Below are 22,416 nucleotides of genomic sequence, written 5' to 3' on the forward strand. Positions count from 1 at the left end.
TTTGGAATCTGGTGTATAATCATTGTTTCTCTCTATTAGAAATATCTCCTGCCTTGTAGGCCAGTAGGGCAGGGCAGGGGTGACTCTCGGCTCCCAGAAGTCGGGGCCACCTCTTGGTCTTCTCGCTTGGGCTACAGGGTACCAGTGCTGGAGGGAAACACAGCCAGTGGGTGTTGGCTTGCTGTGGTCTGATTGTCCTTTGACACCAGCACTCCTGAGTTCAGTCTGCTTTTCTCTGTACTTGAGTTTGTATATTCATTAAATGGGCAGTAAACAATATGTACTATTATGGAGCAAAATCAAGGCTCTAACGCTAATGCCAGTAAGCTGCAGACAAAGGTAAGGGATGACATTTGGAACTTGAATGAGCTGGAACGTCATCTCCAGTTCCATTCTACGATCCTTTCTTAAATCCACGCCACTTGAAACGTGTCTGTAGGAACACAGCTCCCTCTGCATTTGTAGGTTATTTGGGAGGAGTTATGGGGTGTGCATGGCAGTGAAAATAGCAATGTTAGTTTCTAAGAGAGACCACAGAGAAAGACTGCATTTATAGTGGTTGTTAAAAACTGTTTAAATTCTTAGTAATCAATTGTTGAATAATTGAACCACAACCCACATTTTGATTAAACTAGGTCAAATTGAAATTTTTGTTGCTTGTCTTTTGGTAAAGTGGGCTGCTGTGGCAAAGAACTACCACAGAAGTGCTGCAAAACCGAGCACACAAAGAGACAATGGTGTTTATTCTAAATGTGCCCCGAGTCATTACAGTTTTCTGTTGTTACTGTACTTTAGAAAGCAAGTAATCGACTGAGTCAATATTATCTGGAAACTCTAAAGCTCCAAGGACTATGCCTAAATTGATTGAGCCACTTAACCTTCCTTTGCCTCAATTTCCTCACCTAAAAATAGAGACATGATACTGAAACCTGTGTCCTGACGATGTCGTACAGATTAAACGAGATAATACATTTAGTACTTGACAGAAAACCAGGCACTTAGTAAGGACCCAAATAAATGACAGTTATTATTTGAGCCTAGTAAATTATCACCATCCTATTTCTCAGAAAAGGAAAAGGAGGAGGAAATGCTCAAGTAAAGTTCCCATGGGCACCAGGGTAATAAATGAAAGGACTCCATGAGGCCTGGCACACGGAAGATAGCCCTGATGACCTCCTTCCTCCCCCTTCCCTAGTAAGTGGTCTACCCAAAGCAAGAACTCAGAAGCAGAGAACCCACTGATGTGAGAACACTGCCAATCATATTGTATGTGGGGCGTAGGAAGGAGGCAGGTTCTATGGGTTTCTCAGGTCAGCAACAGTTCATCAAACAAGAACAAGGCAAACTTGTGTGGACTCAAGGAAGTCAGATTGAAATAGACATGTTCTGAGATGCTTATTGGGGAAGACAGCACAAAATGTGTCAGTGTGCCAAGGGGCTAGAGGATGTGGGTTTTGAAATCAGGGAAGTTGGAAAATGGTAGAGGAACCAAGAGGGTGAGGCATGCAGGGACATATTTTGCTCTTAGTTATTTTGACTAGGGATGTATTCCTGGAATCTGAAGATGAGAAGACCAGGAATATATTCTTGTAGCTTGGTGAAAATTATTGTAAAAGAAGTCTGTGTACATAAACTGTTTTTAAAAGAAATCTGTAAGTCTGTACATACTCAGCTCTTAGAAATGCTGAACATGGGATATTCTCTGTTTCTGACAGATACATTCATTGATTATATAGGGTCCTCACACCAATCCAGACTTCAGAACTACTCTGTAAATCAGTCTTCTCAATCATACCAGAATCCTCTGTGATGACATCACTTGCTTCAAATGATAAGCACCGCACAGTTCACGTCCAATTCTGAACCTGAGTGTCCTTAGGTGCAGTGGAACACATTCATATGGGGCAAAAGTTAAATCTGAAAATATCTCAAACTCCCTGGATTGAAATTGTGATATCAAATTATTGTACATCTCAGTTTGAGAGCTACACTACCAACATTTTCAATTCCTTAATATTTTAAGATAGTTTTTCTTCCCTCCTTCCCTTGCAATTAGGGGTACCCAAGTGACTGAGTTCTCCTTAATAGAATGAGAACAAAAGGGAAAATTCATGCTACTTTTAGTCTGGCCCATTACAACTTCTCACAAGTACTTTTCCATGCTATTTCTCCTTCTGTCAGGTGGAAGCAAATAACGAAAACGTAGGATAGGAGGGAGTCACAAGATGGAAAGAGTCTTGGTTACTGAGTGACTGCATAAAGCGTGGCCTGCCCTCACTCTGAACCATTTTGTGAGCAAGAAATTAATTTCTATTTTATTAATCTACTGACATTTTAGAATCTGTTTGTTACTCAGTCTACCTTACCTTAACTAATACAGACAGAAAGACAGTTTCCTGATTTGTGCTCCAGACCTCCTAGGTCACAATGTCTGGGATGAAGCCTAAGTATCTATAACTTTAAAGTTCTCCCATGTAATTCTGATGTAGCTGGTCTTTTACAATAATACACTTCATTCCACAACAGACTTTTCCCTTTACTTAGTTAAAGCCTTCTCGTTGGATATCTTAGGGGAAGGTTTTACCATTTTCAGTTTTCCCTGAATTAAAACAAAAGTTGTAGATCAACAATTTTTATTGGGTCAGAAAAAGCTCGCTTATTTTTGATATTTTCTTTAAAACTCAATCCATTTGACCCAGGGAGTTTAAGATATATTTCTCATGTATTAGGATTTCAGTTCATCTCTTTCCTTCCTGCCTTCCTTCCTTCCTCCCTTCCTTCCTTCCTTCCTTCCTTCCTTCCTTCCTTCCTTCCTTCCTTCCTTTACCTTCTTTCCTTTCTTCCTCCCTTCTCCCTCCCTCCTTCCCTCCCTTCCTCCCTCCCACCCTATTGTTTATCTTCTGTCCATCTCCTTATCCTTCTGTCTTTCTACCTATCACAACTAAATAGCTTTTCCCAAAGAATTCTCCTTCAGTTTTATTTTTCAGATATAGAATTTTTGCATTGTATAATTCCTTGGAAAAAAATGCAATAATTATAAGAGTTTAGCAGCTGTTGATGCATTTTAGTAATTACTTTGGAACTGGGACTGACCTCCAGATCTTAGGGGAGGGGAAGCATTAAAATATTTTCAGATATGGCAAGGCCTCCTCCAGGTATTTCTGTAGTTTAAAATTGAGGTCATATTTTCTTACATTATTTTATCCATTTTAATGTCTTTTTTTCTGACTGAAATTGATTATTGAAACTCAACACAGTGATAAATTTGATCTCTTTATCAAATGCCTTAAGTGTTTATAATAGGATGACACTGTTATTTGTTAAAGGGATATATGAAGAAAACCTTTGATATATTTAGGCCACTGATAAGTAGTAGAGAAGCATCATATAAGAATAACTAATGTTTTATAGTGTCCTTGCTATGATCCAGGAGCCCTTCTAGGGACTTTACATACATTAAATTCTTTAATACTCAAAATAATCCTATGAGTTAAGCTTTATATTTATCCTCATTCATAATGAGGACATTGAGGCATGGAGGCATGAAGGAATATGCTGAAGGTTACACAGCAAGTAGGAGATGGTGGTGGGACATGAACCCATGTAGCTTGGCTTTAGGCTCTGTGCTTTTAACCATTATACACACTGTATATTTGACTAGGTAAGCATCGATTCCATGTGATTTCCATGCCATTCTGTGGGTATATTAGTTTTCTATTGCTTTATAACAAATTACCACAAATTTTGGAGCTTAAAACCACGTACACTATTATTTTGCAGTTTCCACGGGTCAGGAGTCCAGAGTCAGCTTAACGGGGGGGGGGGGGGTCCTCTGCTAAGGGTGTCACAAAGCTGCAGTCAAGGTCTGGGGTCTCATCTGAGGTTCAAATTCATCTTCCAAGCTCACATAATTGTTGGCAGAAGTCCTTTCCTTGTAGCTGTAGAACTTATTATGGCAGCTTGCTTCTTCAAAGCCAGCAAGAGAAATCTCTTTCTGACACCAGTGAAGTCTGAAACTCTCTTTGAAAGAGCTTCCAACTGATTCAGTCAGGTTCATCTGGGATAATCTTTTTGATGACTATCAACTAATTGGAGACCTTTGTTACATCTATAAAATCCCTTCACTCTTGCCATGTAATATAACCTAATCAAAGATGTGACCTAATCATGTGTGTAACAACAGTGGCAGAAATCACTGGGCCATCTTAGAATCCTGCCTACCGCAATGGCACAATGGGTATGTCTGATCCCTTCTTCCCTAGGTGAAGATGGATAAATTCTTATACAATGAGATGGTATTTCCATTAGGACTTGATTCATCAATCTCAGCTTATGAAAATATCAAGGATTTGTTCAAGGAAGTTTTATACATAAAATTTGTCTTCTTTAATAATTCCTAGAATTCTTTTGACAGTAAAGGAAGGTTGATGGTATAAATATATTACTTTTTTGAAATTATCGTAACTTTACTGTGCCGATTATTTTTCCTGGATATTTCTTAAAGTCACCTAATCACTTTTGTCCTATGGTCACTTATTAGATAAAAATCAAACTCCATAGTGTGGCCAATCAAGATCCCTCATACGCTAACCATGTCGCCCTTGTCTCTTGCCACTGCCTTCTTCTCCCATCATTTTGCTTCAAGTCCCTTTCATGACTCTGATCTCTATACATAATGTACCCATATACATGGTTAATCTTACCTGGAATACCATATATACTCACTTCCATCCCCACCAGTTTGCTGGTAAATGCTCTAGCTCTTCAAGACCTGGCTCTGATGTCATTTCTTTTGTGAAATTTTCCCCAATTTCCAAGCTGAAAGAAAAGAGTAGAAGCTGCAGAAAAAAGTTTTGAGTTCTAGGTTCAACTGAAGGGTAGAAATGGGGGTTAATACTGATCTGAACCCTTCTGAAGAGCCCCGTATCATTCTGGATTTAAATATATTGTAGAAAAAAGTACTTTAGGAGAAAATAAAATGGATTTAGGAAATCAAAGCTAAAGTAAAAAGTAAATATGGACTGTTAACGTGTTCTATCACCAAGGAGGTTGAGCAATAAAACAATCTCAAGTGTTCTCTAATGTCTAGTACGTCACTCTCTCTTCTAACTCTCCAATAAAAGGAACCAGAGCGCTTTGAAGACTAGATGAACATTTCACTCGTCTGAATGCAAGGATGCTTTAAAAATACCTGGGGTGATGATGAAAGAACAACAGAATTAGCTTTGAGGCATTTCCACTACCCAATGTGGAACCATTTGAGCATTTAAAAATAATTATTCATAAACAAGTTGATTGAGTTCATGATTCCATGAACCCATAATGATATTTAAAATGGGAAAAGGTAAAGTTCACAAAAGACATTATCATACAAAAGGAAGTTGAACATAGATCTACTTAATTTTTATTTTAAGAGAATGATGGTGTTGACATACGTGAGTGTTCTGTTTCTACTCATGTATTATATATGGCTCTTTATAATACATGGATATATACTTTTCTTCTGTTTTATATGTAGGCAAGGTAAAGAGGATTATGAGTAATCCCAGGAGTTTTGAAAAAGTCAGAAGTATGCCAAGAATAAGAGATTGTGACCAGTCATGTAGGAATACATGTGTAGAAATAATGTGTTGAAAGAGGATAGGTTTGCCACATTGCCCAAGAGTAAATTCAGCCTCTCATCTTTGAGGAAACAAAACCTCTTGGATGATCAGACCAATTATCAAGAGAAGCTAACAAGGCAGCATAATTTCTAATGCTAGCAGATCATGCCAAACTTACTATAATAATGAAAGGACGACAGTACATCTTGCTGGCCAAGTAAACCTGTAGGAATGCATCGTTTCAGAAAAACATGCCGGATTGCCAGAAACCAAAATTGTGTGAAAGTTGTGGGCTTGAAAACATCCACTGAGGTGATAAGTGCCCGTGACTCTAAAAAGGGGAAGGCAGAAAGTGGTTAGTGGATTAAGTTTTCATCACTCTGGAAGTTTCAACCAGGACCCAGATCCTGGCTAAGAATTAATTGATCAGTAACCTGGAATCTGCATACTTAGCTGGTCTGAGGCAATATTTATTTTCTTGGTGGTGAAAGGTTACTTAACCCTGGGAATGTATACACTTTTCTCTTTGCGCTCTGGCTTTAGGAAAAGAGACTACAAACCACCACTTCAGAAAGGATATAAAAAGAGGACATATGAAAAGGATATAAAAAGAAGTCCCTTATATGTATTGAAAAGAAGTGGGTTGTTTACCCTTCTGTGCTGGTGGACCTCAGGATAAAGGAAGAAGAATTAGAGAAGTAGATTTTCAGGTCATGCATTCTGATCAGAAAGTTCAAAGAAGAATTCAGTTTTTCCCCTATCGGTACTGAAACTCTGGGAGGAAAAGACCATATTGGAAAGCTCTTTGTCAACACGTGACATAATAGTGTAGTGGTGGCCTTGGCAAGTGGCCAGCTGAATGAGGCAGAACTTTGACCCCTAGGGGTTCTGGAAGGTCATGTATGCCTCAATGAGTGGATGTGTTGGTGCTTGGAAGACCAGAGAACTGGCAGAGGCCTGAGGACACACAGAGAAGCTGCAGTGTGGGAAGGCAAACCAGAGGCAAAGGGTCAGGATCAGCGTGTGTGTCAGCCAAATGCCCCAGAGACCCAAGTGGACTCATGACACAGCAGATAGGATGGGACCAGACCATTGACTGAGGATCCAGGGGCCTCTGGCATGCCTTGCCCTTGCCACCATGCAATCACATCAGCCCTAACCTCCCCATCTCTGGAAAGAGCAGGGAAAGAGAGAGGAAGCTGGAAAGATTCAGCATTTGTCCAAAAGAAAATGCATCATAGAAGAGTCCATTTAAAAGAGAAGAGACTTTAATACCTGATATTTAATACCTAAAAAAATGTTTTCCACCCTCTGGTACCCAGTGAGGTAGATGTTTATGAGGAAGAGTAAATCTATTATAGAAAATAAAGAAGCTGCATTTTCTTCATATATCTAAGTAGTATTTGAAGTTTCCACCCCTGCTACCTAAGGGATATGTTCAAGCCCACTCAAGTGTGAGGGGCGTGACCTCAATCTTAACTGTATGTCTGGGGCAGGATGTTTTCCGGTATAACTCAGCCTCCTGTTCTCAGATGTAAGCAAGGCCTGGCCGTCCTACAAACTGTTGCTAGTTACATATAAACTGACACAGCCTCAGATATTCCTCCAAACAGTATAATTCTGTGACTATCAGAGCAAGGGAGAATTCAAGTTTGGGAAAGGAAGACATCCATCTCACCTGAGTTCAGGAAGGGACGGCTGTGACGGGGATCCCCGAGGGGCATATATGCACACAAAGGAGTGATAGAAGGGGAAAGTGAACTATGCTAAGCTCATGGTGTGTTCTTTTCTCTGTGTCATTTCCAATATGGACCCATAGAGGTTAGTCAGATGCTCAATGCCAAAGAATGGGATCAACTTCTATGGGTCTACACTCAGCGGGTCCTGGGTGGGCCAAATGTGATGTAGGCAGGCTTTGCTTCTGAAACCCGCTCAATTCCACTAAAGACTTTGCCTTCCAAATGTGTCACAGCAATAAGAATAGTCAGGATTGGAAAATTCAAAGATGATTTTCATTCATGTATCAGTTTGACACAATTGTGGCTCAACAACGCCCACATTGAAAGAGGAAAACTAAATCTTATAATAAAAGACTGATTAAAAAGCTGGAGGTGAGGAAGTAGAAATGAAATAATGAACTATATTAGGCAAAAATAGGCTTTAATAATTGTAAGACAATGCAGAACATTTATATAATGCAATTATTTCTGGGACTATTCTGAAAAAGTGAAAAACAACATTGCAATTTTCTCAAACATATTAGAACAATGTAAATAAACGTTGTAAATAATGCACACCCTCCTTCCAGAAATTTAGCCCTTATATTGAGAATAATTACGTAGTATTTTGGCTAAATTGTCAAAATGATTATCTCAGCTTTCTAGTTTACTTTTACCTGTTTAGAGAGATTTGGAAGCAGCATGGGGAAATATGCAGTGCACTGGTTTGTCCAGCTGTACAAATGCAATGTTGGTCATGATCGTACCCAAACCAGTGGGCACCGTTTTGGATACAGAAATGTCAGATTGAGTGTAAGTGATATGCACAGTTTCCTTCAAAATTCCTCATCTATGAAATGAGCGCTGGGGATTTTTATGCAATGGGAAGGAAATGACCTCGATGTCAGGGTTAGAGTACCAACTCATGCAGAGGATAGGGATAGATCATTTGGGCTCAAGTTCAAGCTTAATATCACCTGCCCATTCAGGCTGTTTCAGGAAAACTATTGGCAGGATTGAAATAACTTTTTAAACCATTAAAGTCAATAATTCACCACCTTTTCCATGTATGTACCCTATCACAGCAAAAAAAAAAAAAAAAAAGGGGTGGGTGGGTGGTGGGATTGGGCTTAGGTGAGAAAGGAAATAGAAATGAAAAAGGGGTGTTGGGGGAATCATAGTAGGAGAAACAAGAGAAGTTTGAATTATTTTACTCCAAGTAATTGCTAATCTCAAGGTCAAAATACTGTCCATTTGTGAGGAGATCGCATCCACCTACCATCTGTAGAATGTGCGTTTGAATCTTTTCTCCGGTGCGGAGCTGGATGGGTGCCTATGTACTCTCTCACCAATCCCCCTGCAGCCCACAACACGCATGTGCTGGGTAGAGTGAGGAGGTAGCCCCGATTTAGAGAGATGTTCACTGATCCAAACACAAATTGGACTCAACACCTTGGCCTCAATGATACTGAACTAGCTCGTCCCTCATTTTCTAGATATGATTGCATTAACCAGCCACTATTTTTCTCAAACATCACCAGGAGAGGAAATATCACAATTTATCACTGCCAATCTATTTTAATGTTTAATTGAATGTTTAACCTAAATAAATAATATAATTAAATGTACATGGGTGAGCAGTCTTGAGAACATGGTTGAGGATTTCATTCTTATAAAAAAGGATAATTTTTCCCTTCTAACCTCTTCCTATCCTTATTTGCCTTCCCAGTGAGTACCTTTCTGGAAGTAGCTACCTAGAAATTTCAAGCTGTGAAATCCTTGAATCTCAGAAGCAAGTGGGTTTTGTTTGCTGTATTTCTTAATGTCTTATGCCCTCTGGTGGTAAAATCAGGGGACCTGCTGTATTTTCATCTGAATTCTTTAGAGCAACACATTTTGTTAAAATGGAATTTAAAAAAGCAGTCATCATAATTAGTTATTTACCGTAAATAAATATATTTTAAGGAAATAAAGTGCTTCAACATAGTTTATTTGATACTATGAATATGAAGTAACTGTAGAGTAGCGAAAAATTTTATGGTTAGCAAAAGAGTCCTAACCTTTCTAGAGCAGGCCTTTATCCTGTTCTCCATTTCTCCAACTTCCTTTTTAAAATACGAAAGGAAACTTCATAATTGCACATGAGTACTTGTCATATGTGGGCCAAATCTTCTTTGCTGCTAAATTATATCTAAGCTTGGGTAGAAATGGAATTCCTTACAATCTGTTGCGATATATATATATATATATATATATATATATATATACATACATATACATATATATAACATTATATGTATATAATTAGACTGTGTGACACTCAATATCCTCCACTGGGGTGAAATTATCCTTAGGAGTTACTTTACAAAAAAATTACATCATTAGCTGGGTCATATCCTCTAAAAATATGAACAGTAGTTGGAAAATTAAAATAATGAGTCTAAGACAGGAAACATATTGATTTGGGGGGAGAATTTATATAAAAATATACTTATATATACATTTTAGCTTTTTATAAAGCAAAATATATGTAACATTTGAGAGGAAAAATATTTTTATTTTGAGAGGATGTTAAGTTATCCCTTTTGAAACAAAAGTTTGTAACCCTAGATGGCAAGATTTTTAAATGTCTTTTTAATACTTTTTATTTTAAAAGTTTTAACTTTGAAATAATTTCAGACTAATAAAAATTGCAAAAATTGTACAAAATATAAAATTCCCATGTACCCTTTACCTAACACCCCCAAATGTTAACTTCTTACCTAATTATAAGTTTTAAAATCAGGAAATTAATATTGATACCATATTATTAACTGATCTGCAGACATTTTTCAAATTTTGCCAATTGTCCATTAATGACCATTTTATGGTCCAGGATCTAGATTATGATCAAATTCATAGTGATTAAATTCATATTATACATATTTGGTAAGAATACCACAGCAGTGAGATTGTCAGTTTCTTAGTATATCATATCAGGGAGTCCATTATGTTAATATCTTCATATGGGAGATGCTAACTTTGATCATTTGGTTAAGGTAGTATCTGCTGTATTTCTCCACTGAAGCAACCATTTTTCCCTTGTATTTAAATTTATATCTTATAGAGAGATGCTTTGCGACTGTGTAATATCCTGTTTCTTATCCTATATTGGTCCATGAATCAGCAACTGGTGATTTTTTATTTCCATCATTTTTTGACATTTATTGAATTTTGGAATTCTATTGTAAAGAAGAAAGCTTTCCTTTCCCTTCCGCTTATTAGTTATTCAATTATATGTATACTGGAATGGAGTAATGGATATTATTTTATTCTCTATATTTATTTTATTCTATTCTATAATCTGTTGCTATGATCATCATTTTCTTGGTTCTTCAAATTGGCCCAGACTTGACCACTGGAAACCTCTTCAAGTTGACTTCTGTGTCCTTTCAACATGTCTGTCCATCACTTTTTTTTCTTTAAGCCCTTTTCTTTCTTGCAGTAGAAGATGTTCTAGGTTAACCTTACACTTTCCCTACCCCAGCCCTGGGATCATTCATTTCTCCAAGGAGCCCTGGTTTCTGTTATTAGAGAAATGCATCCGAAAACCAAAATCTGTGTGCTTGCTGTGTTGATTGCTACTGGTGTCATTATTTCTAGACACTCTCAGCAGACAAGCTAAAAAGAAAATCTGTAAGGCCAGACAATTAAGTTCGCGAACTCATCCTAGAAAAAATGCTACCTATCTCATTGCTGAATATCACTACAGTCACCTTCAAAGTACTCCCCTTGGGAAGTTATGCACTGATGCTAGTGCCTAGTCCACCTTTCAAAGCAATTTTGGAATTTTTTTTCTGGAATGGCCATCAGAGCTGTCATTGTGTTACCCTTGGTGTCCTGAATGTCATCAAAATGTCTTCCTTTCAATATTTCCTTTTTGTCTCCGTGTAAAGAAAGAAGTCACTGGGGAGCCAGATCAGGTGAGTAGGGAGGGTGTTCCAATACAGTTATTTGTTCACTGGCTAAAAACTACTTCACAGACAGTGCCATGTGAGCTGATGCATTGTCGTGATGCAAGAGCCATGAATTATTGGCAAAAAGTTTGGGTCGTCTAACTTTTTCATGCAGCCTTTTCAGCACTTCCAAATAGTAAACTCGGTTAACTGTTTGTCCAGTTGGTACAAATTCATAATGAATAATCCCTTTGATATCAAAAAATGTTAGCAAAATCGTTGCAACACGTTCACAAACTTAATTGTACGTGTAAACATGCACACATACATGTAACCTAAATTTCTGTCTGTCATCTATCTTCTCTCTTTCATTCTCTTACCATGAGTTCCTTTAATTCAATAAATACCACAAGGTTCATTCTAGACTTCCCCTTTTCCTTATCTGTAACTCCTTTCCCTGACAGTAAGAAATCTGCTTCTCATTACTCAAAGTTTGTTTACTTATTTGCACAATCCAAAAACATATACAAATTAGTTTCAGAATTACTAACCCATGCCACTCTAGGGGAGTGGAGGAACTTACTAACTGGTATAGAATGTTTGTGTGCATTTCTTTTTATCTTTAGAGTACATAGTCAAAATGCTGTTTTTCAAACATATTTCAGTTTGTTCTTTTTATCCCCACCCGCTTCAGTGTAGTTTGTATTAGAGTTAGACTCCTTTGTTAATGCTTGAATGAGGGTTATTCTCTCATCTTACTTGATTTGAATCATTTATAAATTTTTGTCTATGAAACATTACCATGGTTTCTAAAAGTCAGAACTGTACTTACACTCAGAACTGTTCCTTCCCCCATCCCCATCATGCCTTCCACTCCATGTCCCTGCCTTTTATCCCCCTATGTATTCTTTCTGTTTCTTTTAGCACAAATGGGCAGATACATATATATTTTATTTCTCTGTCTTTTTTTCATGAAAGGTGGCACATAATAAGTATTTTTTTTTACTTAATGTAACCCAGAAGACAATCCATATTAGTTCATAGAAATCTTTTTTTAATTTTTCCTCTTACAGCTGTGTAGATGTACATTCCTTATTGAACCACTCTCCTATATTTAGATATTTGCATTGTTTCCAATATTTTGCAAGAACAAACAATGCTGTAATTGATAACCCTGTCCAAATGTACTTTTGTTTTACTGGAGGTGTATCTTCTGGGTAAATTCCCAGCTGTGGAATTGCTGAGTTAAAAGATAAATGTATATGCAGTTTTCTTAGATATTGCCAAATTTCCCTCCAAAAAGCTTGCACCAGTTTACATTCCTACTAACAGTGTATGAGAGTGCCTGTTACCCTACAGAATGCGTTATCATACTTTTTAATTGTTGTCAATCTGATATTATCCCAGTACAGTTTTAATTTGCTGATCTCTAATTTTGAGTAAGATTAAACATCTTTTCCTGTCTTTAAAGGTCATTTTTATATCTCTTTTTGTGAATTGTATGCTTGTGTCTTTTCCCCAGTCTAATAGATATTTTAAAATCCTTTTCTCCTCAATTTTAAGAATTCTTTATATATTAACAATATTAGTATTTTATTTATAATTAGATCTTTGATGCAAACATTTTTCAAAGTTTTCAGTTGTCTTTGAGTTTATGTTTGGTCACGCAGAAAATTTTAATTTTTATGTAGCCAATTATCATTTTTTTTAATTGCCTCATTGTTAGGAAATCTCTTATACCAAGGTTAAAGAGGAAATCACCCATGTTTTCTTCTAGTATTTCCCTCTCCCCAATTATTTTTACAGCTAGATTCCTGTTCTATTTGGAGTTCAGGCTTATGTGTGGTGTGAAGTATAAATCTAAATTTATTTTATTCCAAATGGGTATCCTGCTGTCCCAGAATCATCTATTAAAATTACAATATTTTCCCTAGTAATTTGTGATGACACCTTTATCATACGCTAAATTTCCATTTGTATTCAGGTCTGTTTCTGCGTTTTCTGATCTATTCTCTTCATCTGTTTATCTACTCATGCACCAATACCACACAGTTCTAATTATGAAGACTTTATTGTATGTTTTATGTCTGACAGAGCCAGTCCTTCCTCTTAGTCTTTTTTTAAGTGTATTCTTGTCTATTTTTGCATGTCTATTTTTGCATGTCTATTTTTGCATTTCTCCACATAATTAAGAAAAAATATGGAACTCTTCATGAATTTGGGTGTCATCCTTGCACAGGGGCCATGATAATCTTCTCAGTATCATTTTAATTTTAGTATAAGGCCTGCCAAGGTGAGTACCCCACGTGATTTTTGATATCAACTTGTCTACCTCCATAAAAAGCTTATTCCTGTTTTTATTTGGATTGTGTTAAATTTTACATTAATTTGGAGTGAATTGACAGTTTGTGATCTTGAGTCGTGCTATCGAAAAACTGGGAGTGTCTTTCCATTTGTTCAAGTCTGTCTCCTTTGATAGTTTTCAGGACTGCTTTATTCATATAGTTTTTGCATCTTTTGTTTAAAATTTATTTTGAAGTATTTAATTTTCTTTGTTGTTAATGTGAATGAGGATTTTTTTTCCCCGTTATTATGTCTTCTAACTAGTTATTATATGTCTGTGTGAAAAGTAACTTCTGTATGTAATGTTTTTATCCTGCTATCTTTAAAAAGAGAGAAAGCACATTCATGCCTCACCCTCCTTTTCTTTGTTTACTGTGGCAACCATGTTATTCATTGCAGGGAACTGAGGGGAACTCTAGGAGGACTGCTGGGTGGGTAATAGCACTGGAGTGGACCAACCAGCCACATCAACACAGGAAGCTAGTAGCTATGAAATTCATAAATGCTCAGCTCTGCTCTACCTTCCAGATTGTTCCCAGTGTGCAACCAGTGTGATTTTTCAAAAATGAAAATATGTAACTGTCATTCCCCTTCCTTAAATCTTTCAATGAATTCACAGTGGTGTGGTAATAAAGCCCAGAACTCCTTCACTCAGCCTCTGCTTTACTCTCCAGGCTCCACTCCACTCCCACCTTCCCACACTGACAATCTGCAGTACTTCATCCTTCTGCATCCCATTCAGACAGCATCTCCTCCGGGATGCCTTTCCTCATCTCCTGCCTCATATATCCCCTCTGTGCCTTCTGTACTGCCTTGGTCTAATTTTCATTCCATTGCATTTTTATCACTTAATTACTGCCTGTGTTTTAAACTCTTGAGAGTACAGACCATGCTATTTGCTTTTTAAAAAAATTATAGTTTATTGGGAAGACAATGGTTAGTAAAGTTACATAGGTTTCAGGTATGTAATTCTGTAATACATCATGTATATATCACATTGTGTGTTCACTACCCAGAGTCAGTTCTCCTTCTGTCACCATATATTTGATTCTCTTTTACCATGCCTTGCATAGCAGGCACTTAATATATGTTTGTTGACTGAGTGAATATTTTTTTCTTATGTTTTTTGAATTTATGGCATATTCTTATCTCTCTATTTTTTTAATTAGTTTCAGGTGTAAAAAGCAACATAAGAGTTAGACATTTATACCCCTCACAAAGTGATAACCCCCCCTCAAGTCTACTACCCCTCTGACATCTTATACAGCTGTTACAATACCATTGACTATCTTCCTTATGCTGTACTCCCCCTCCCATGACCATATATATATATATATATATATATATATATATATATATATGTGTATATATGTATATATATATTTATTTAAGATACATACTTTTAAATATATATATATATATATATATATATATATATATATATATATATAATTATAGTTGACATACAATATTATTCTACTTCAGCTTCAGGTGTACAGCACGTAGGTCATGCATTTGCATAGTCTATGTAGTGATCCCCTTGATAAGTCCAGTGCCCATCTGGCACCCTATGTAATCTTTACAACATTGTTGATTATATTCCCCATACTGTATTTTATATCCCCATGACTCTATTTTGTCCTAATTTGTTCTTTCTAATCCCTTCACCTTCTTCCCCACTTCCTCCCCACTCCCATTTAGCAACCAACAGTTGTTTTTCTATATCTCTGAGTCTACTTCTGTTTTGTTTGCTCATTTATTCTGTTTTTCAGATTCCATATATAAGTGAGATCATATGATATTTGTCTTTCTCAGTCTGACTTATTTCACTTAGCATAATATTCTCAAGGTCTATCCATGTTGTTGCATACTCTTATCTCTTCTTACTATGTTTTCTTCTTCCTTGCATGGGAAATGATTTTTCTGTATATCCTCAGGATTGTCACCATCATGAGCTGTGGGCTGTCATGAACTTTTCAGACTCTCAAGAGAAACCTCAAATCAATGATGTAAGATTTTTTAAAAAGAAAATAATCAACTCACATATTTTTTTCTTTTCACTTACTTTCTTTTCCATATGAAATATGGAAATAATTTGCAGTTGTCATTGAGATGAGTAATCCCCAGCCTTTTATAAAATGCAAACCTGAAAATGTTCTTTGAAATCTGACCATGCCATTTCTAAAAGGCATCGCTTTCTGTCAAAAGCCTACTCCAACTCTGGCAATCGATATTTTACAAATATCAGATGTATTTTCTGGACCATTTTTCTTGACATTTGGCAGTGATAAGAGCTATTGTTTATTGAGCTCCGTCTGTGTTAGAAACTCTTCTAAGCATATTACATACAGATTACTTTATGAAGCATTTTTCAGATGAAGAAACTGAGGCATGCAAAGGCTAAGTGACTTGCCCAAGTTACCTTAGATACGGGCAGTAATAAAAGAAACTGAGATTAGATTTTCAGGAGAGCTGAATCCAAAGCCCATATTCGAAAATTGCAATAGACCACTTTCTCCATTTATATTTCATCCTCCTTCTCCTGCTAGAATATGTAATGTTGTTGGTGTGCTGCATGTGTGTCTATTATTATCTCTTAAATGAGATCCTAGGATCTTTCTTCATTGGGTATCTCTTTAACCTTTACAATATCTAGTGCAGTGTTGGACACATGGTGTGACCATTTTATAAACATGTGTTCAACTGCTTTGAAAAGTTTAAATTCTTCCCCTGGCCTTAGGAAATTGTATATAGGGAATTTTAACAAGTTAGGATGAAGTATCATATTTTTAAAAATCTCTAAATTTGTTGATCCAAGAGATGAATTTATGATTATGGTTATAATAGATGTAATAGGAAATCAAGAAGAGGAGGAGATCACCATGATAACATCCATCAACACCTTCTCTTCCCTATCAGGTGTCCAGTTGGATGTAAAAATGTTTTGATGAATACCAATGAAACTGGGTGCCTTGTGACCTATGTGCTTTGTACCAACACTGGTTAATAAAACATTCATCCTCTTTCATAGCTTCCTTTCCTGACGGCAGTGGCTCTTCTCTAAAGGAGGGGTAGGAAACTTGTCACTGTGTGAAGGGGTAGCTGAGTCCCTCTTTAGCCCCAGGGACACCCCCACCTCAGCTCGTGTACTCCAACTCTCCTGTAATAATTAGTCCCTTCCTTAAGAATGCCTCCCAGTGTTTGGGAGGTTAAAATATTCATCCATGTCACAAAGGATGAGGTTTTGGGAACACAGTGATACCAACCATTAACCTCAAGAAAATAATAACTTTTCATTACCAAGACCCTCTGTCCTTCATGCAAGCAGACCCCAGCAGGCTACCAAACTTGCCTGCATGTCTGAATTTACTGAATGTATGTGTAAAATATACTCATATACATGGAAATTTACAATTCCATTATTCTCTCAGACCAACTTCAAACTCAAGAAAACAAAAAGGAAAATAATTGTATATATTAAATTTCTTCATCAAAGCTTCTAAAAGACCAAGTATTCCTTTAAGTCTTGTCACATTATCTTTTTCTTAATAAATATTTTTCTAATCATTTTGAATTACAAAAATAATATATGTGTATGGTAGAACTATTGAAAATCAAAAAAATATTTTTAAGTGTCTACTAATTTATAATCTCTTCACTCAAAGATACCCACTGTTAATATTTTGGTATATTTCCTTTGTCAAAATGGATGGATTAATAGATTGCAAGATGAAAACATAGCTGCTGTTATATATATATATATATATATATATATATATATATATATATATATATATAATTTCCACTGACTGAACCTTATTTCATGAACAGAACACTTTTCAGATCACTTAAGATTCTTCAATGACCTTTTAAAAGGCTTTATAATGTCGATGATACAACTACATAATTTCATATTTAATGATCTGACTTTGTTGGGTATTTTGATGCTTTCACTGAGATAAACACCAGGTTGCTCTTCCTAGTCTTACCTGAATAGGAGAGGAAAGTACATCACGAAAGGCACAGAGGCAGAGGTTGATTTTCTTAAGTAATGAAGCCACCTTCATCTGCTCAATAAAATCCTGGAATTAAAACATAAAGAAAACAGTCCTTCTTTTGGTAAAAGGCCTCAGAACCTAGATGCTTATCTGAACTTTATCAAAGTGATTCAAGTCCAAGGGAGTCCTGTTTGTCTCGGAAATCCCTCACCACTATGCAAGGGCAGGAAAAGGACAAAAGGACATCTTTATCAGATTTTCAGCTAATTTATTTTCTTAAGCCAAGTTGCAAATATCACAAGTACAAACTTACATGCAGTATTTTGGCTGCTTGTGGTAGATAAAGTGGTGGGAGGATGAAAGGGGAAGAAAATTGGAGACAAAAATCAAGTTGTTTTCTGAACCTTCAAATTGGCACAGTGATATTACCTCTACTTATGCAAATAACTTACCTTTTCTCTGATACTGTGAGAAGTAAACACCTGCTTTGAGATATATTTACCCAGAGAAAAATGGTGACTAATTTGTCAGCTAGAAGATCAGAAATTGAAAGGAATGAGATTATTTCTAAAAGAAATCAGAGTGGGAAATGGAGTAAAAGAAATAAGAGAAAAACTTCACTTAGTATTCTGTGCAATGGAACACACAAGACTTTCATAGCATGGAAATGCAAATTAAAATATTATGTGCAATTTTATACCTATCATATTGAAAAGGATTAAAATACTGAATGTGGACAAGGGTGGAAACTCTTACGCAACGCTGGGGAGGTACACGATTGTTATGCAGCATCTTGTGAAGCTAAAAGTATCTGTGCTCTCCGGTGGAGGTTAGGGAAAGTCAGAAAAATGAGGGTATTTTTTAACGTAATGAGATATAAATGATGATGAAATGTCAAGGTCAAATGTTCTGCCTCCTTGCTAAGGCTCAGGAAAGAGATAGATTATGGAGCACTGGTTCACAAGGGCAGGAGAGCGGGAGTGTCTACCTCATGCACAGGTAATAAGAAGGTACATTGTAGAGATTTTAAAAACAGAAATATAACCCATGAAAAGTCAGTTTGCTATCTTACCATCATATGTCAACATTTCTAAACAATATTCCTCTCTGAAAAAAAAAATTGTCTAAGTTTTTTATAGTTGTGGTTCTTGCACATTTTTAATCGACTTTAGTTATCCTTTAATTATCATTGTTTTCTACATGGAAGTTAATTCAGAGAATTTTTTGTTATGCAGTCAATCCCTGACACTCATGGACTCAGCTACATAATGTCTCAGGAATAATGGGATTGAAGGGAAGTTTTCTAGAACAGGGTAGATGATTGCACCAAATTGGTAGATAAAAGGAAAGGAGTCAGTGGAAAGGGAGAGATTAAAGAGAAGGGGTGGTATATAAGTAATGCATCAAAGTCTATAGGCTTTTGTAGTTGTGATTCCCTTTTATTCACACCCTCTAGGCTTGACCATGACTTTGCTTGACCAATAACACATGTACTACAAACACAACTTGTAAAGTGCTTGCCCACATGGGCTTGTTCTTTTGTGACTCTTGGGATTCCTGCACTCACTAACATGTGAACAGGCCCAAGCTAGACTTCTGGATGATAAGTGACCCATGGTCTACTTACTTTTGTCACCCCAGCTGACATCAGACTAATTTCCAGACAAGCCCATTCTAGACCATCCAGCACAAGACAAAACTCCGGCTGGCCATTGAGGTGTGAGTTAGTACAGCTGAAATTAGCCAAAGCTGGCCCATAGGAGCAGAAACATCCACTTACCATTGGATTTGTGAGCAATGATGCATGATTGTTGTTTTTAAGCCACTGAGTTTTGGGGTGGTTTGTTACACAGCAAAATCTAACTGATACAAAGTCCTTGATTAGGTGACTGAGGATGGGCTAGAAGGCAGAGATAGAAGGGACAGATTAATCTTGGCTATGAGACAATGTATACATATCTATGTTTGAATCTCCCCACACTCATTCCTTCCCCCACTTCCTTCAGGGTGAAGAGAAAGAATGCAGGCTCTGAACTAACATTACCTAAATTTAATTTTTTTTTTTTTTTTTTTTTTTTTTTTTTTTTTGCTGAGTGAGTTTGGGCACACATGTTATTCATCTGTAAAATATGGTTGATAATATTTAACTCATAAAGTTGTTGAAAACATTAAGTGACAACATATATCACTTAAATACTAGCTAAGTAGATAGTGTGTGAAGATACACAGAAATTTGAAATGAAATGAAAGAGAAAGTTGGGGGAGTATACATCAGCTAATAATATCAAAATCCTCGAAAATATAGGAGGTAGAATACCTTCAGAGAGTAAAAGGTAGAGCAATAAGAATTTGAGTTTCAACAAAATGAATGGTGGTAAAAATTTAAAGGTGGTGTTTATAGAGGAGTTTTTACAAATGGTTGCGTAGCAGTAATAGTCCAGTTGAGGATGAAAAGAACAAATTTATGGGGGACACGCTCAGCACCATTTTTATTTTCTACTACAATTCTCAGTAGCTGAGGGGTAGAATTGGGGAGAGCAAATAATGGGATTATTGGATGGCTAACAATGTGGTAGATGCAAAAAAATACATGATCTGGGTAGCTATACTAGGAATAGTTGGCCACTGGACCTGAGTTTCTGGAGGCAAGAGAAATCATAAGGGAGCCAACAGACTGAAAGAACAGAATGTGGTCAGAGGGCAAGGAACAGGAGTCATGTAGACTTACTTTGTAAATAGAAAGCTGTAATTTTTTCAGTTGGTGGATAGTATCACTCTGTCCTTTGTGACTTTGCTCCATTGCCTAGAGCTAATGTCTTGTTATCCTATGATTCTGTGTCGTTTTCTTTCAGGAAGATTTATTTTCTGAGCTTCTTTAAGGGACACCACCAGACTATTTAAAAGAGAGCTCTGAGTTTAAAACCAGCCCATCTTGGTGGCTCTCCTCTCAGGATGCTGTGCCTACTGGGTCATCTGTCTCAGATACTAAAACTTTTCCCTAAGTGACCATTATTATTCTTGCATGTTAAGACAACAAGAAACAGGATTTTCTCCAACATTCACATGTGCATCTAGGGGTCTGTCTGAATCTAGCCCTATTTGAGCAGCCTCTAGTCTCGTGAGGGAGCCTGTGAACTCCTGCCCCTCTTCTCTGCCTTCTTAAGTTCTTCTGTCCATTTTCTAGACCCAGCACGTCTCTCAGTCCCATGAATCTTTTCCCAGTTGTTCCAGCCCCATACAATATCTTTCTCCTCAGAATCGTGACAGCAACTCATCTGACACTTAGTATGACCTGTCTTTTATTCCAGGGTTTCTTAAGACCTAAGAATTAATATATTTTGGAACTATAAGCGATTTCAGAGAACACCTAATTAAATTCCCTCATATTTCTGATGAGAAAATTAAAATCCAGAGATACTTAGTAAGTGACAGAACCAAGACTAGAGTCCAGTCCATCTTTGTCATTATTTGATGATTTTTCTACTGTATTATTTGTGTGTCCTGAGAGGATGTCAGGTTCTTCAGGACAAGAACTTCTTTGAATCTAGAGCATTTACTTTTGGGGATCCTCAATAGATATTCACACATAGTGACATGATACTTTACCAAACTACATGAGACAACTGAAAGAAGAATAAATTCTTGTGCAGAAGAGATTTTACAGTTTTTTAAAAATCGCTAATGTTTTTCACTTCCTTAGGTGTATAGTTTTCCATAATTAGAAAATTATGTTTGTTATATAAGATGTTCAGGTGCTTCCATCTGTATTACAAGCAAAATGAGGTTAACAGATCTTAGCTTTGTTTCCTTAATTCACTGTTAAGGGGGGTCTTCTCTAGGGTTGTACATGGACCATTTCTGACTACTGAAAAGGAGCTTACCTTTGTGGTTATCGATTTTCATTTCATTGCAGAAAAAAAAAGCATCAAAGAGTCAATTTAATAAACAAAAGCATTTATGCAATTTGACTTAATTTGGCAATATGGACTGGTAAAAATGGAACCAAACAAAAGCAACTATAAGACCACATATTGGAAGCTGAATAAGTATTATTACCAGAAATTACCAATTCCCCCCATTTTGAATTTTAATTATGTAACAAAATCAATCTATTACTCAAGGTTATCCAAGACCTATAGTATGTGACTTGAGACTCATCACCTTGAACAACTTCTTCTCTAAATCCAATTGAAAACTAAATATAGAGCCTGGCATTCTGATTCCAACTAGTCCACCTGCAACCATGTTAAGAAGACATTCTCCAGAAGAGTTCAATTAAAGCTTCCTTGAACACTATCGCAATTTAATTAACACTGTACATGCTCATTTCAAGGTGGTGGTTCTGAACTCTCAGGGAAAGCTTGTGAGCTCCCTGAAATAGAAAATTTCTTCTAGTAATTCTTTCCCTGACCTCAGTTGGGGCATTCCAGCCATATGGGCTTCCTTCCTACTCTCCACCTCAGCCTTCCTGCCTTTCTCTCCTACCTTCACATGGGAGAAATGACAGACATCACCCACTTGCAGTCAGTTCTCCTAATGCTACCCACAGGAGCCCAAACCTAAAGAAAACACACTTATTTGTTTAAAAATGTAACTCACAGACAGCATTTTCACAGGAAAAAAAATATTCTCACCCTCTTGGTGGTAGTCCGCTGTGTATTTTCCTTCCAGACTTGTTCTTCCCCAAATGACTACAGCTTTTGCTGGCATTTCTCTGAAAGTAAGAGTCAGAAAAGTTACCTGAATTTGCAGGCAGCTTCCTGTGGGGCTCACATTTTGCAGAATGCATGCTTGGTGTGCAGAAGATGGGCAAGGTGTT

General features: G+C 36.8%; 1 long non-coding RNA gene and 1 other non-coding gene across 2 annotated transcripts; both read right to left on the reverse strand.

Annotated features, from left to right (window-relative positions):
• Positions 1–4,521: 4,521 nt before the first annotated feature.
• Positions 4,522–22,297, reverse strand: LOC109456566 (uncharacterized). Its single transcript, XR_002138891.2, has 3 exons — positions 22,232–22,297; positions 17,589–17,681; positions 4,522–4,818 (listed from the first exon to the last, which is right to left on the reverse strand). It is a non-coding gene; the product is annotated as an uncharacterized LOC109456566 (long non-coding RNA).
• LOC141570222 (U6 spliceosomal RNA) lies at positions 13,451–13,558 on the reverse strand. The gene has a single exon (XR_012494233.1). It is a non-coding gene; the product is annotated as a U6 spliceosomal RNA (small nuclear RNA).
• Positions 22,298–22,416: the final 119 nt, after the last annotated feature.

Source organism: Rhinolophus sinicus, linkage group LG02 (assembly GCF_036562045.2).
Source record: "Rhinolophus sinicus isolate RSC01 linkage group LG02, ASM3656204v1, whole genome shotgun sequence".
Lineage (NCBI taxonomy): Eukaryota > Metazoa > Chordata > Mammalia > Chiroptera > Rhinolophidae > Rhinolophus > Rhinolophus sinicus.